General features: G+C 46.3%; 4 non-coding genes and 1 pseudogene across 4 annotated transcripts; 2 read left to right on the top strand and 3 right to left on the bottom strand.

The window, feature by feature from the left end:
- Positions 1–1,893: 1,893 nt before the first annotated feature.
- TRNAE-UUC lies at positions 1,894–1,965 on the bottom strand. Its single transcript has one exon. It is a non-coding gene; the product is annotated as a tRNA-Glu (tRNA).
- A 3,472-nt stretch (positions 1,966–5,437) lies between these two features.
- Positions 5,438–6,272, bottom strand: LOC118848792 (annotated as a pseudogene).
- A 1,240-nt stretch (positions 6,273–7,512) lies between these two features.
- Positions 7,513–7,595, top strand: TRNAL-CAG. The gene has a single exon. It is a non-coding gene; the product is annotated as a tRNA-Leu (tRNA).
- A 636-nt stretch (positions 7,596–8,231) lies between these two features.
- TRNAG-GCC lies at positions 8,232–8,302 on the top strand. The gene has a single exon. It is a non-coding gene; the product is annotated as a tRNA-Gly (tRNA).
- Positions 8,303–12,833: 4,531 nt separating this feature from the next.
- Positions 12,834–12,905, bottom strand: TRNAG-UCC. Its single transcript has one exon. It is a non-coding gene; the product is annotated as a tRNA-Gly (tRNA).
- Between the last annotated feature and the right edge of the window lie 1,222 nt (positions 12,906–14,127).

Raw genomic sequence — 14,127 nt, 5'->3', positions numbered from 1 at the left:
TCGTTAGACCATTAAATGCTCTTTGGAAGCAGGATTTTTTTTTTTGCCTTTGTTGTATCCTCTGGGATTACAGTTACCTGACAATTTTACTGATTGACTGAAAGACTGACTGACACTCAAAAGATTGGATTCATCAGGCTCTCTGTGTGTCAGTTTGATGGAATTCTAATAAAATTGCCCCCAGCCCCAATATTCTAACTTCCTCATGGGCCTCACTGAACAGCAGGTGTGTTCATGTAATGGAATCCTAGCCACTGCCCTCTAGCTACCCAGTATCCCAACTTCCTCATATTTCTCACTAGAACAGCAGGTATGTCCATGTAATGGAATCAAAGCCACTGCCTCTAACTAGCCACTGGCCCCAGAACCAATCCTCATATTTGTCACAGAAACAGAGGGTGTGTCCATGCACTCAACCACAACCACATCCAACTAATCTCAGACAGGAACCAGTCAATAGCCAGTCAATCAGAAAGCAGCACCACCGAGCAGAATGTGGAATTCAAAACAATAGACGGGACTTTCCCTAAGTAGGCACCTGCTCCAGTAATAGCAAAAGCTGTCTTTCATGTGAATTTATAATGTAGAGAGGCTTATCACCATCATACATGCATCTGTCCCACCCTCCCAAGGGTTTTTCTGTATGCATTGTGGGTAATGGCATGCACAGTTCCACAAGCTTGGGGCCCCTCCGATATTATCTAACCCTCAACAAACCCCGCCTATATTTTAAATATTCATAATTCTGTTATGTAATTGCATCTTTTGCCCAATAAAAATCTGTGACTTCCTCTGATAAATTATCCTTCTTGGAACTCAGCCTGCTGGAGAGTATGATTCTCCATAAATGCCTTTGTTTGGGTTGTAGATGGTCAGAGCCTGTGAATTCTTTCCATGCCATTCCCACAACACACCATGAAACTGCAACAAGTTAAGTGTGTAAGCAACCAAACATAGGCATTTTTGTTATTATTCAGGCGTGCCCAACTCTTTTTCATTGTTTCTATGACATTATTTATCCATCTCATTCTCTGTTGTCCTCTTTTCCTTTCACCATCAGTCTTTCCCAATGTCAGTGTCTTTTTCATTGAGTCCTGTCTTCTCATTATGTGGCCAAAATATTTAAGCTTCAGCTTCAGTGTTTGACCCTCCAGTGAATAGTCTGAATTAATACCTTTAAGTATTAATTGATTTGTTCTCTATTGTCCAAGGGACTCTCAGAAGTCTTCTCCAGAACCACAATTCGAGACCATTGATTCTGCAGTGTTCCGCTTTCCTTATAGTTCAACTCTCACAGCCATACATTTCTATTTGGGGAGAAGTAGAGAGGTGGAAAAGGGAAGCATTGTGGTGAATTGGGGTGGGGTGGTGTGCAAAACAAAGGGACCAAAAATAATGGTAAAATTTCTAGGCAAGAGTAGTTGCATGTTGTGTCAAATTTGGGTACTGGGCCCTCTCCCACTAGAAGCGTAGATTTGTTCATGGAGATCAGAGGCAGAGCAGAAGCAAGTGCTGCTCCCTGCATGAGTAATTCAGTGGTAAAATCCTCGAATGCCCATGTAGTAGTTTCTTGGTTCGATTACCGGTCTAAAGAGACAAGTCCTTCCTAAGTATTCAAGCTATTCTTTGGCATCTTTTGGACAGACAGCTCCTGGCTGGACAGTGGCATCCCCAGGCAAGCGCAGTCAGACACCTACAGGAGACCATAGGAGATCTGCAACCCTCCTCTCCCTGCACCGCCGGTCCCCCAGTTTTCTATTTCTTTTCTGCCCCTAGCAGGGTCAGGTGAAATGAGAGAAGACAGTAAGGGAACATGGCACCGGAACCATTTGTGGTTGGGGGTAAGTTGCGGAGTCCCACCGACTTCCATGCAGAGCAGCGGGACAAAACACTTTCCCTGACCGGGAATCGAACCCGGGCCGCGGCGGTGAAAGCGCCGAATCCTAACCACTAGACCACCAGGGAATACAGGTTTCAGGTTGGCCTTCTACATCACTTCTTCCTAAATCTTTTCTGGGATTCCATTGGACCAATTTCTAACTGATGCCCACCTACCTTGCTGCCCCTCTCCCATATTATGGCCCATTCCTTTGAATTCCACCAGCTTGCCTGGCCTGAACAAAGCACCTCCGTACACAACGAGAATTCGGAACCCAAGCCTCTACAACCCCTGCCACCTTTCCCACTTTGAATCTCTCCTCATTCCCCACCTTGCTGCCTGCCGGCCTTGGCCTTACGTATTTCATTCATCGGATCACCTCAGCTGTCTCTTTGCTTCATACCTGAAGGATCTGCATCTGCAGATACCTCGATACCTTTGCGCATACCTTCCTCTGCCTTAGGAACAATGTTTGGTTCTGCTGTGGCTTCCTGTTTCTTTTCTTTCCCGGTCAGTGTCAGCTCCACCAGTATGGCAGGAATTACACAGAAATAACTAGGTCGGGCCCTGAACCCTAGAAGGAGGGAGGCTTGCAAATTCAGAGAGTTTTGCTCTCCTGAATGTGCTCAATCATGAGAGAATACACCTCCAAATCCTCTGAGTCCTGTTGCAGTTCTTCATAGTGGAGCATGTGCAATTACAAAATCTTTTGGGGTACTGGGCAGGGTAGGGAGCATAGGCAAAGCCTGGAGACTGGAGACTGGGGCCCCTCTTCCTTCACTTATCATCTCTAGGCCGATGACTCTCACATTTACTTGTATAGCACTAGCCTCTCTCCTGACCTCCAGTCTTTCATCTCCAACTGCCTACAAGACATCCTCAAAGCAGAAGTCCCATAGACATCTTAAATTTACCATGTCCAAAACTGATCTCATTATCTTTCCCTTCAAACTGACCCCTTTCCCTAACTGTAGAGGGTACTACCAATTTCCCAGGTACCCAGGTTGGTAACCAAGGTAGTGTCATCCTAGACTCTTTACTCTATTTCATTCCTAATATTTTTCCACCTCTCCCATAGCCAATTTATTGTCAACTGCAGTCATTTCTATCCTCTCAACATTTCTCTTGTATGCCTGCTGGTTGGTCTCCCTCCTTTAAGCCTCTCTCCACTCTATCCCAACCTCCTCTCTGTTGTTAAATTGATCTACCTGAAGCCTAAATCTGACAATTTCTTTGGTTTTTGTTTTTTTCCATTCAATAAACTGCACTGGTTTCCTATTGGCTCAAGGATCCCACATTCAGTCCTCTGGCTTTTAAAGCTTTTCAAAAGTAGGCACCTTCCTCCCATTGCAGTATTCTCTCTTCCTTCTACATAGCCTGAGATGCAGTGACTGCTGGCCCCCTTGCTGTTCCTCTAAGTAAGGATATTCTATCTCCAGAATCATGGCCTTTTCGCTGGATATCCCTCATGCCTGGAACTCTCTGCATCCTAGTTTTCCTGGCTTTCTTTAAATCTCAGCTAATGTCCCACCTTCTGTAAGAATTTTTCCTCAGACTTCATTAATCTTAGTCTCTTCTCTCTGAGAATTCCCTCCATTTATCCTGTTTATAACTTCTTTGCATGTACTTGTTTGCCAATCTTAGCTATGGACTGTTGGCTCCTTGACATTAGGGACTTGTTTTTTCCCTTTCTTTGTTTCTGGAATGTTTATTTAGCACAGTGCCTGGCACACAGTAGGCCATTTAGAAATGCTAGTTTCTGACTAGCTCTAGGACTGACTCCTCACAACTGCCACTTATACCATTCTATTTTCAGAAAAGGAAAAGGAAAGCACTGTTTCTTGAATGGAGCATCTCTCACAGTTTACAAACAATATTTTTTTGTTTGTGAATTCACAAAGAATAGGTTTGTTTGGTTTTTTTTTGCCTGCACATGTCCTTGATAACTTGGAAAGATTCAGTGGCATTTTTGAAGTTGAACAAACATTGGAATCCTCTATCTCCCAAGTTTTTTTGGGTTTCTTTTAAGCAAAAAAAGCTGAACCATCATTCTGATTGCTCCTCTAACTGTTCATCATAAAAGAAAGAGCAGGAAGGGACTTATAAAAGACTGTGAAAACTCCTGGATTCACAAAAATTCTTCTTCATTCTTATTTGGACCTCTAGGTTCCCTTTGTACCCACACTCCCTCTTTCCATACCCTCTGCCTTCCATCCCCTATCTTATATCTTCTCTGTGACTTCCAAGTCTTGACACTAAGATTGTACAATTCAAAAAATGCCATCAACTTCCCTTAAATCCTTATCCATTTCCCCACCTATTGTTTCTCCCTGCCAAGTCCTTCCTAGCACCACCATTACCCCTTAAACTCCATTTCTATAAAGATCACAATCTGTACCTCCCCCACCCTTTTCTGTCCCTCTTCAAGTCTCAAACTGGTTCCACAACAAATTTATGATATTGCATAAATCATTTGGTCCCCTACTGTAGCCCCATCATACTTTTATTCCTTCAAGATTGTTTCTCTCACAAGTTCTACTCCTATTGTGCCAGATCCTCTCTCCTCAGACTTCCTGCAACCCCTGAAGAATCCTCTCCCCTACAGAGGAGCTCAATCTGACTTTATGGAGATCATCCCAACAGCCAGTGCCTTCAACTCCCTCACTCCATACCTAAAAAGCTTCCTTTTCCTGCCTTCTCCCATTCTGTCTCACTTTGCTCCATTCTCTGATGGATGACCTCTTAACTGAGTACTCAGTCAACTCCCTGAAATGAGGATCTCTCTGTGCCACAACCCATCTAGACTGCTTCTCTTTCATTGCTCTCTGGGACCCTATAATCTGTCTCTGTCAGAATCTGTCCCTTTTTGTCTGTCTCTCTTGATTTGTTATCTCTCAGCCTGACTCCCCTTTCTCATTCTGTCTCTGTGTCTTTCTTGTCTCTGTTGGTGGCTCTCCATATTTATCCCTTGCTCCCTGTAGACATAGCCAACACACATTACTCACAGCATTCGTGGTAGGTTTTGCCAGGCCATATTCTTCCTCAAACTTTTCCCCTGAGTTTGGGCATCCCTCCACCCAGGCTCTAGGCTTGTCCCTCTTTCTTGGGTGATTTCAATATATCTAATGGGTCACATGATTATTTTAATGCAGATTGCAGATGACTTCTAAATCTAGCAGTCTAGACTTAATCTCTTCCGAACTCCAGTCTGTTTTTTTTTTAAACTTCCTATTGCACAAAATCTCTGCCTGGACTTCCCCATGGAATCTTAAGGGTAACCTGTTCCAAACTGAGCTCATTCCATTTCCTGTGGGGCTCAAGCCTCCTCTAAGTTTGTCCATTTCTGTCCATGGAACCATTTCTCTTCAGATCATCCAAATTCACATCCTTGGAGTCATTCTAGATGTTTCCTCTTCCCTCAGTTCCTATGGGACCAACCATTTACCAGCTCTTACCTACCCCACCTCCATTGCATCTGTCCCATTCTATGGATGGAGGTACCCCTGCCAAGACTCATATTCAAGGTCTTTTAATATCTTTTTTTGGTTTGAATTTTTATTTTTATGTAGGGAAAAATCAAATATACATTTAACCCAATTTGGTTGCAAGTTTCTTAGCTTTTGCCTTTTCCAGCTTGGCAATACGAGCCACCGATTTTGGACCCAGAACATTGCCACCCCAGTGATGACGGATCCTGTTGTATCTGTCATTGTAATTGGTTTTGATGGCTTCTACCAGTTTAGCCAGGGCTCCCTTATCTTCAGGATTAACCTGTGTGAAGGCAATGCTTGTGCAGATCTTTCTGTGAACTAAACGATCCAGTCTGGCTTTACCTTTGATAAGGTAACCCCTATTTTTCGGCACAAGGCAGGTAGGAAGACCACTAGCTCAATGGGGTCCATGTCATGTGCAATCACTACCAACTGTGCTTTCTTGTTTTCTACCAGGGTAGTAACAGTGCTAACACCTGCTCTCAGGACAGGTGGTCTCTTAGTGGGGATATCTCCTTTGCCTGCAGCCTTTTGTTCAGCCAGAAGCCTTTGCTTCTGATCTTACTTTGTCTCGGTCTGTACTTGTGAGCCAGTTTCAGCAGTTGAGTAGCTGTCTGATGATCCAAAGCCTGGGTGAACTGGTTAATTGCTGGTGGAACTTCCAAACACTTATAAAGGATAGACCTTTGACGCTGCAGTCTGATGTACTGAGGCCATTTGACAAATCAAGTAAGGTCCCTTTTGGGCTGGATGTCCTGACCAATGCCAAAGTTCTTGGGCCGCTTCTCAAACAAAGGATTGACCACTTTCTTGGCCTCCTGCTTCTTTACTACAGCAGGGGCCGGAACCACCTTCTTCCCCTTGGCCTTCTTCCCTTTTGGCATCTTGGCTGGCTGAATGAGAAAGGCGGTCTTTTAATACCTTACCTAGACTATGGCAATAGTCTCATAATTGGCCCCTCTGACTGACTTCACTCTCTTCTCCAATCTATTGTATTTATTTATTGCTGCTTCATGGATGTTGCTAAAACACAGACTTCACCACATAATGAATTATATCACATCTCTCTCTCCTGCACCTGTGCAGGCACACACACACACACACACACACACACCACCACCACCACCACCACCACCACCACCAAGAAACATACCAAATATCACTTAGTGATCTTCAGGAGCTCCATGTTGATGCTAAGATAAAAATACTGAATCCTTAGCCTGGCATTGGAATTCCTTCCTAGTAGGACTCCTATTTCGCTTTCTGGTTTTATTTCCTATCCCTCCCATCCCCGAACTATTCGCTGCTGTCCAACTGACTTGCTTTTTGTTCCCCATGAGCCACATTCATATCTGGGCCTCTCAGGCATTGCATACGTGGTTCCCACCTAAGATCGAGGATTTCTGGATCTCATTCTCTCCTAGATTCAGATGGGAAAGATTCCCATTAGTGCCTTCAAAGCTCCCCTCAGGTGTGACCTGCTAGCTACAAGGGGCCACATATAGTTTTAGAGGTAGAAATATCCTTGGAAGCCAAAGATCATCATCCTCCCTTACCTCCTCCCTTTGGTAATAGTGAAAATGAGACTCAGACACGTTACATGCTTTGCCCACAATTGACTGCACCCAGTAAGCGTCTGAGAAAGGATTGGAACTCAATGCTTCCGGATTCAAAGTTCAGCAGCCTATATAGAAAGTCCCATTATTGCCTCATCTCGTCTCCCCTTCCCAGGCCATTTCTTATCACTTTCTCCATCTTGATATTATCTTATCTTGTTTTTACATATGCTTTGCATTCATGTAATCATGTAGTTTGTGCAATAAAAAGACTTCGAAGGAAGCAGAGGTAGGAGTCCGGCCAGGTGAGGGTGATTTGCTGTGATGCGGCTCTTTGTGCCCCGAAGTGGAATGTTGGAGAGGCGGTGCCCTCGAGAGGGGGGAGGGAAGGTGGGCAGAGCGTATGGAAGAGCGGTTCTGGCCATATGGACTTGGACATTGCTGATGCCTGTGTGAGAAGAGGAGGGCTTCAAGAGAGCGAAGTCTTGTTGGAAGGGTCTGGGAGAAATGAACTAGAAGGTCTGAGTGCCTAGTATCGTTAAGGCTCAGGGCCGAAGAACAGAGGGAGGGGTCATGCTAGAGTGAAGTCAGGATGGCCGAGCGGTCTAAGGCGCTGCGTTCAGGTCGCAGTCTCCCCTGGAGGCGTGGGTTCGAATCCCACTCCTGACAGTTAACTTTTGGTACCCTCAGGCTTCCAGAGCGAGAGACCACCCCGGAACTGCTCTTTATTGGCGGAGCCACAAGATGCGATAAGCGATGAGAGCAGGTTGGATTCCTTCCTTCCTTCCTTCCTTCCTTCCTTCCTTCCTTCCTTCCTTCTTTCTTTCTTTCTTTCTTTCTCTCTCTCTCTCTTTCTTCCTTTCTTTCCTTTCTCTCTCTCTCTCTCTCTCTTTCTTTCCTTCTTTCTCGAAGAGGAGACTGGAAGACAAATGCACAGACTTCATGCCTCCTTCTAGCCTCTCTAGATATTTATATTTATCAGATATTTATATTTATATATTTATATTAATATATTTACATTACCTGATATTTATCTTCTGGCAATTTGCTAGATTTTCCCCGGGGAGGAGGAGGTGTAGGAGCAATAGGAGAAGGACAAGGAAAAGTAGGAGTGTGTAGGAGCGAAAAGATGGAGAGGAAGAATAGGAGAAGTTAGGCGAGAGAATGGCGAGGATGCCAAGGAGAACTGCAGCATTTCTAGATTCGAATCAACACATTGTTTCCAATTTTGGGCTCCGGGCCTGGGCCACAAAAAGAATGGTCATCTAGAACAGAAGTAGAGCGGGAAAGCACTGTCTAGGGCTTGCATGGGTGGTTCAGTGGTAGAATTTTCGCCTGCCACGCGGGAGGCCCGGGTTCGATTCCCGGCTCCTGCATTGTGTATCTTTGAAGACTTGGAGGGTTCCTAGGCCACCGCATTTTGGACTTCGTTCCATCTACTTACCACGCCTTGGCTCTCTAGCCTTTGATACTCATCCCTTACTCACATTAGGAAGCCAGAGAAATCCTTGGCTCTAGGTCCCTAGGACAGCAGAGAAAACGGTCCCGGTTCAAGACAGACCCACAGGTTTCCAGAGCATCCAAATGCCAGGGCTTCTCTCTGGCAATAGTTAATCTTGCCCACCCTGCTCTGCCTCCAGCCTTCCTCCCCGGAGGCGCCGCTGCCTTCCCGCCCCCCCCCCCGCCCACCCCCCCCCCCCCCCCAACAACCAGCCTGTGGTCTGAGTTTTCCAAATTGACAGTGAAGTTGAGTAGAATGGAGGCCTGGGATGGGCGCCACTCTACTCCAGTTTTCTATTTGCCCTCGAGACCTGGGAATGAAGCAGCATAAGAGGGGGACAGGAGGCGGGGACCATTTGTAGGCAGCAGAGCCGGGAAGAAAGGAAACTCCGCAAAAAGATGCGTTCTTGACGGGGAATCCAACCGGGTCGCAAATGCTAACCACTAGGCAACCGGAGATCACCGCTTTGATCAGCCCAGTACTCACCTCCTATAAAGATCCCGTATCCTGTTCAACTTCCTCTAAGAATCCATTAGATCCGCGTTTGACCTCTCTCTTGGAACTCTCACGCTGGCCATTCCACCAGCGCTCTCAACGGACCCAACCCACCCCTCGGGCCCCCAAAAGCTACCACCCGCTGGCCTTGCCTAAACAAAGTACCTAAATAAGAATAATAAAAATTCTGAACCCAAAACCCCTGTCACCTTTCCCAGACCGAACCTTTTCGCATTCCACACTTGCTGCCTATCGCCCTTCCACATTTCATTCATCGAGTCGCCCCAGTGGCCTCTTTTCTCCATACGTTCTCTCTTCGGGGCGTCTGAGTATACTTCGATGTCTTTGCACAATCTCTTCTGCATTTGGCTCTGCTCTGGCTTCTTGTTTCTTTTCTTTCCTAGTCAGTTATCAACTCCACTAGTATGGCAGGAGTAACTCAGAGAGCTTGGTTCGGCCCTGAAAGAGCGAGACTTGAACATTCAGAGAGCCTTGCTCTCCTGAATGTGCGCAACCGTGAGAGAATCCACTTCCAGACTCTGCAAGTTCTGTCTTACCGTCCTCCGTTCTAGAGCATGTGCAACTACAAATAGGAACTCTTTGCGGGGCAGGGTGAGGAGCGTAGGCAAAGCCCGCATCTTGTTCCTATTAGACCTTACCTAAGTAGAAGTCCTATAGAATCTTAATCTCACCATATCCAGAGCTGATCTTGTGATCCTTCCCCTCAAATCCTCCCCTTTCCCTACCTATAGGTCGCACCACCAATTTCCCAGGCACACAGCCTGGTAACCTGTGACAACCTAGACTCTCTACTTTCTCTCCCAATTTTTTCTACCCTCTCGTAGTCAACCAGTTGTCCAATGCAGTCATTTCTACCTTCCTAACATTTTTCCTATTTGCCTGCTAATTGGTTTTCCTGCTTCAATTCTCTCTCCACGCCAATTCAGGCCCCTCTAAGCTTTCAAATTGATCTCTCTAAAGCCAAGGTCCGATAATACCGCTTCTCTATTCATTCAGTGAACTCCAGTGGTTGCCTATGGTCTCGAGTATCACATACGGTCCTCTGCTTATAAAGCCCTTCATAACCTAGTCCTTTCTTACATCTCATTCCCTTCCGCATATCTATCTTCCCTACTCTCAACCTTTTCACTGGGAATTTTCCATGCCTGGAACTCTCTTCCTCAATTTCCTGTAAATTTCAGCTAACCTCCCATGTTTTGCGAAAAGCTTTCCTCATCCCTACTCCCTCTGAGACTACTACCCAATTTATTCATTCATTCTATCTATCTATCTATCTATCTATCTATCTATCTATCTATCTACCTACCTACCTGCCTATCTATCTATCTATCTATCTATCTATCTATCTATCTATCTATCTATCTATATCTTGGTTGCACCGAGTTATTTGCAGTCTCCGGTATTGGGCAGAAGCCTGAACTCGTTCCGCCCCGCCCCACCCACAACTCTCCTTTTCTCTGTATCCAGAGTGTATAACACAGTGCCTGGCTCGTAGTAGTAATTGATTTAACAAAAGCTAGCTGATTGTTCAACTCTTCCCAACTGCCGTTTCCACAATCAGAAAAGAAAACCACTTCATAAACTGGGATACTTTCACACATTTGGTAGCTTTTCCCTTTTACCTGACGAATGTTATCTTGGGAAGTTTAACGGATATGCTTGATGTGGAGCGGATGTTGTAAACCCCTGTCTCTCGAGTTTTTGTTGGGTTCTCCTGAGCAAATGGGGCTGAACCATCGTTCTGATAGCCCCTCCAACTTCTCAACAAAAAATAAAGAGCAGGGAGGATCTTCTGCGCCACCATGAAAACTCTCAGATCCCTTAAAACGTTTCATCAGTCGTTTTCCCACCTCTAGGATACCTCTCTACTACACTCCTTCCCCTCCCACACCCTCCCCCTTCCATTCTCATTTCCATATCTTTCCCTTTCCTTGTCTTGACCCCGAGGTTGAATACTTCAAAATATGACATCAACTGCCCTTAAATCCTTCTCTATTTCCCTATCTCCTTTTGTCCTAAACAGTCGCTCCTTGCCAAATCCCAGCCCAGGCTTAGTACACCCTGCCACCATCGTTACCCCTTGTACCCCCTTCCTGAGGGGAGAAAGACCTCGTTTCCCAATACCCTAATCTCTTCCTCGCAGCTTCTCCCGTCTTTCCCCCCTCCCCGCCTTCCCCCCCCCCCCGCCCCCAAATCGCTACCCTTCTCACATTCTCCATTGATGTCACCCTGGCATGCTTCATTGCTGTCATACTGCCTTGCTAGTTGTTCATCATAAGTCACATTCAAACCCAGCCCTCCCAAACACAGCATAAATGATTCCCATCTGTGGTCGCCTGTGTCTGCCTCACACTCCCCCTTGTCTCAGATGGGAAGAATTCCAAAGTGCTTTCACAGCTCAGCTCAGATGCCATTTGCTCTCTCCAGTCTTAAATTTAGAGTTGGGAGCATTCTTAGGCTGCAATGATTCTTACTCCCCTTAGCCTACCCCATCACTTTGGAAATAAGGAAAAAGATTTAAATAGGTTATTACTTTGCTTAGGATCACTTCAACTATTAACTGTTTGAGGAAAGATCACAAGCCAGGGATTTCTGACTCTAAGTTTCGCGGCCTATCTAGGACGGTACCTCACTGCCTCATCTCCCCAACCTGCCTCCCCTTTCAGATCATTTTCCAGCATTCTTTCCTTATTTATATTACCTCTTCTGGTTTTTGCACATGCCCCTCCTCGCTTCTGAACATTCACTCGCTCCTGAACATTTTGTTGTGTTAGAAGGGCACAGAAAGTCTTTCACAAGTGATATTGCCATTAGATGATAGTTTCACCTATCGTACAATTGATGTAAAATAGAACCCACTGTTCGTATTGTCTGTTGAATCTTACAACAAGAACCACAATAATGACCACGTAGCAATAACATTTGATTTGGTAGAACTGTAACACTGACCGTCCTCCACCAAGGTGTCTCCCCTGTTTATCTCCAAATTCTACAAAACTGTTTGGAAGAGGTAGCCATGGAAAGCCCTTTGCTTCTAGACTTCCTACCAAGCCTCCTCAGATTATTTCACTTATACTTAATTGTTTGCATCTTGTCTCCCTTATTAGACAGTTAGCTCTTTATCAGACTGTTAGCTCCTTGGGAGCAGAGATTTTCCTCTGCCTTTTTTTGCATCCCCAGCTCTTAGCATTTTGTAGGCACAAGTCTATTGGTTGACTGATGACTGACTGACACCCAAAAGTATGGACTCATCGGGCCCTTTGTGTCAGTTGAGTGTGTAACAGACCAAATGCAAAAAAATGCATTCACGTTTTGTTATTTCATTTGTGTTGTTAATTGCACTGAAAATGAACAAGGAGTTGGATCCAGCAGAGAAAAGTGCGATAAATCCCGGATTCATAGGAATCCCGGTAGAAATCTTATTGGAGGAGAGAGACAGGAATGGGGGCCGGATCTCCATCTTTGGAGGGAATGTTCTGATGGGTGAGATCCGAGATCCTTTGTAGTGCATAAGTATGCATTCTACGCCATGCTGCCCTCCAGCATGAAATTTCCTTGAGCTGGAAGGCCTCTCTTTCCTGTTCATCTTCCAAAGACCCTGACACCTAACTTGGTACCTTGCAAAGAGTAGGCAGTCTGTTTCAGCTCAGGTGAAGTGAGTTTGGGGCTCGAGAGGCAGCGTCCAGCCTGACAACAGGAAAGATCCGGAGGACGACAGAGGACAAAGGATGAGTGGGCTGCTCACATGCCTAGGCTGGGGAATACACCCAGGGGCCACCAAGGAGCTGAGGAATCAAGAAGGGGACATGGCAGAGGAGAGGCACAGAAGTCATTTGTACCTGTGTGTAGGACTCAGTGATGTGGCAAGAGAAAAGAGTGGTACAAAAAGCTGCGTTGGCCGGGAATCGAACCCGGGTCAACTGCTTGGAAGGCAGCTATGCTCACCACTATACCACCAACGCAGATGCCGTACATACACTCCTCTGCCTGAGCTCTGGGAGACCCGGGGTACTCCCGGGCTGATCTGCCAGTTGGGGCCAGCACAAGGGACGCACCCACACCTACACTGGCTCGAGGGCTAGCTCAATCTTTACCTAAGCTGAGGCCAGCCCAGAGCTTCTCTTGGCTCCTTTGCAGCCGCTCTCCTTGCCAGAGTCATTAGCCTGGGCAGGGCTTTCATCATTTCTGTCAGAGGCTCAGCCTGTTGCTGCCCGAACTCAGTCACATCTCTCATGACCCAGATAATCCAGGACCTCTGCTGGCTGCTTCCAGTTACCGGCAGGGACCATCCTCAGCTGTGTTTCTCTGTCTGATACCGGGTCAAGACAGCAGCCCAGGTGGGTGGTATGGCAGTTGAAAAGAGATCTAAGTACACACCATACAGGCATGCCCACTTGAGTCAGACAGCTTTTTTTTTTTTTGGTGGTGGTGGGGGAAGGTGAGGGGAGGGGTAAGGGCAAGATAGAAATGAACCAATAACATGCCCCAAGAGCAGAGCACACTGGAGTCTCTTTTGTTATGGGCCCATAACAGCACCAGGATCAGCCCAGGACCTCTGTGGGTCAGTTTGTCACACACAGCTTTTGCCTCCCTCATGGCTTGACCCAATCTTTTATGTCTGTGCCCTTGCCTTTGAGGCCCTCCCCTTGTCCTTGCCATGAAGTTCTCTTGCTCGTACTTTCAAGTCAGATAGTATCTGCACTGTTTCCCTGTGCATGGCACTGAGCCTTACGGGGATGTAGGCTGCACACTATCTGCAGGTGAGAGGGCATGGGGTCTGAGACTGGGCAGTGGAGTCAGCTCCTACAAGCCAGGCACTGGACTGCCCAGGCCCTGATATAAAGTCCTGAGGCACTGAGCCTATGAAGCCCCAGGTCCCTCTCAGGTTAGAGAAGGTGAGTTGTTAGTCATCCAAATGCTTTGTCGAGGAGATGCAGTTACAGATCCCTTGCTTCAGCCTTGAATTCTTTTAGGTCAGAGGCAAGGGACTAGGCAAGAGGGGGACACTAGGCCAAGGCTATAAAATGTAGGAGATAGAGACCCTGGGTGCCTATAGTCTGGGAAAGTTTGTGAGTGGGCAACTGGGGGTTGCCATCGAGTGGCCTCCAGAGAGTCTTTGTTTGGCTAGGCTTCAGGGGAAGGAGTCACTATAGCACCACAAAGGTATGTTTTGCATTTGGAGAC

The sequence above is a fragment of the Trichosurus vulpecula genome, chromosome 4 (genome assembly GCF_011100635.1).
Source record: "Trichosurus vulpecula isolate mTriVul1 chromosome 4, mTriVul1.pri, whole genome shotgun sequence".
Taxonomy (NCBI): domain Eukaryota; kingdom Metazoa; phylum Chordata; class Mammalia; order Diprotodontia; family Phalangeridae; genus Trichosurus; species Trichosurus vulpecula.
This window is presented reverse-complemented; position numbering and strand designations above follow the sequence as displayed.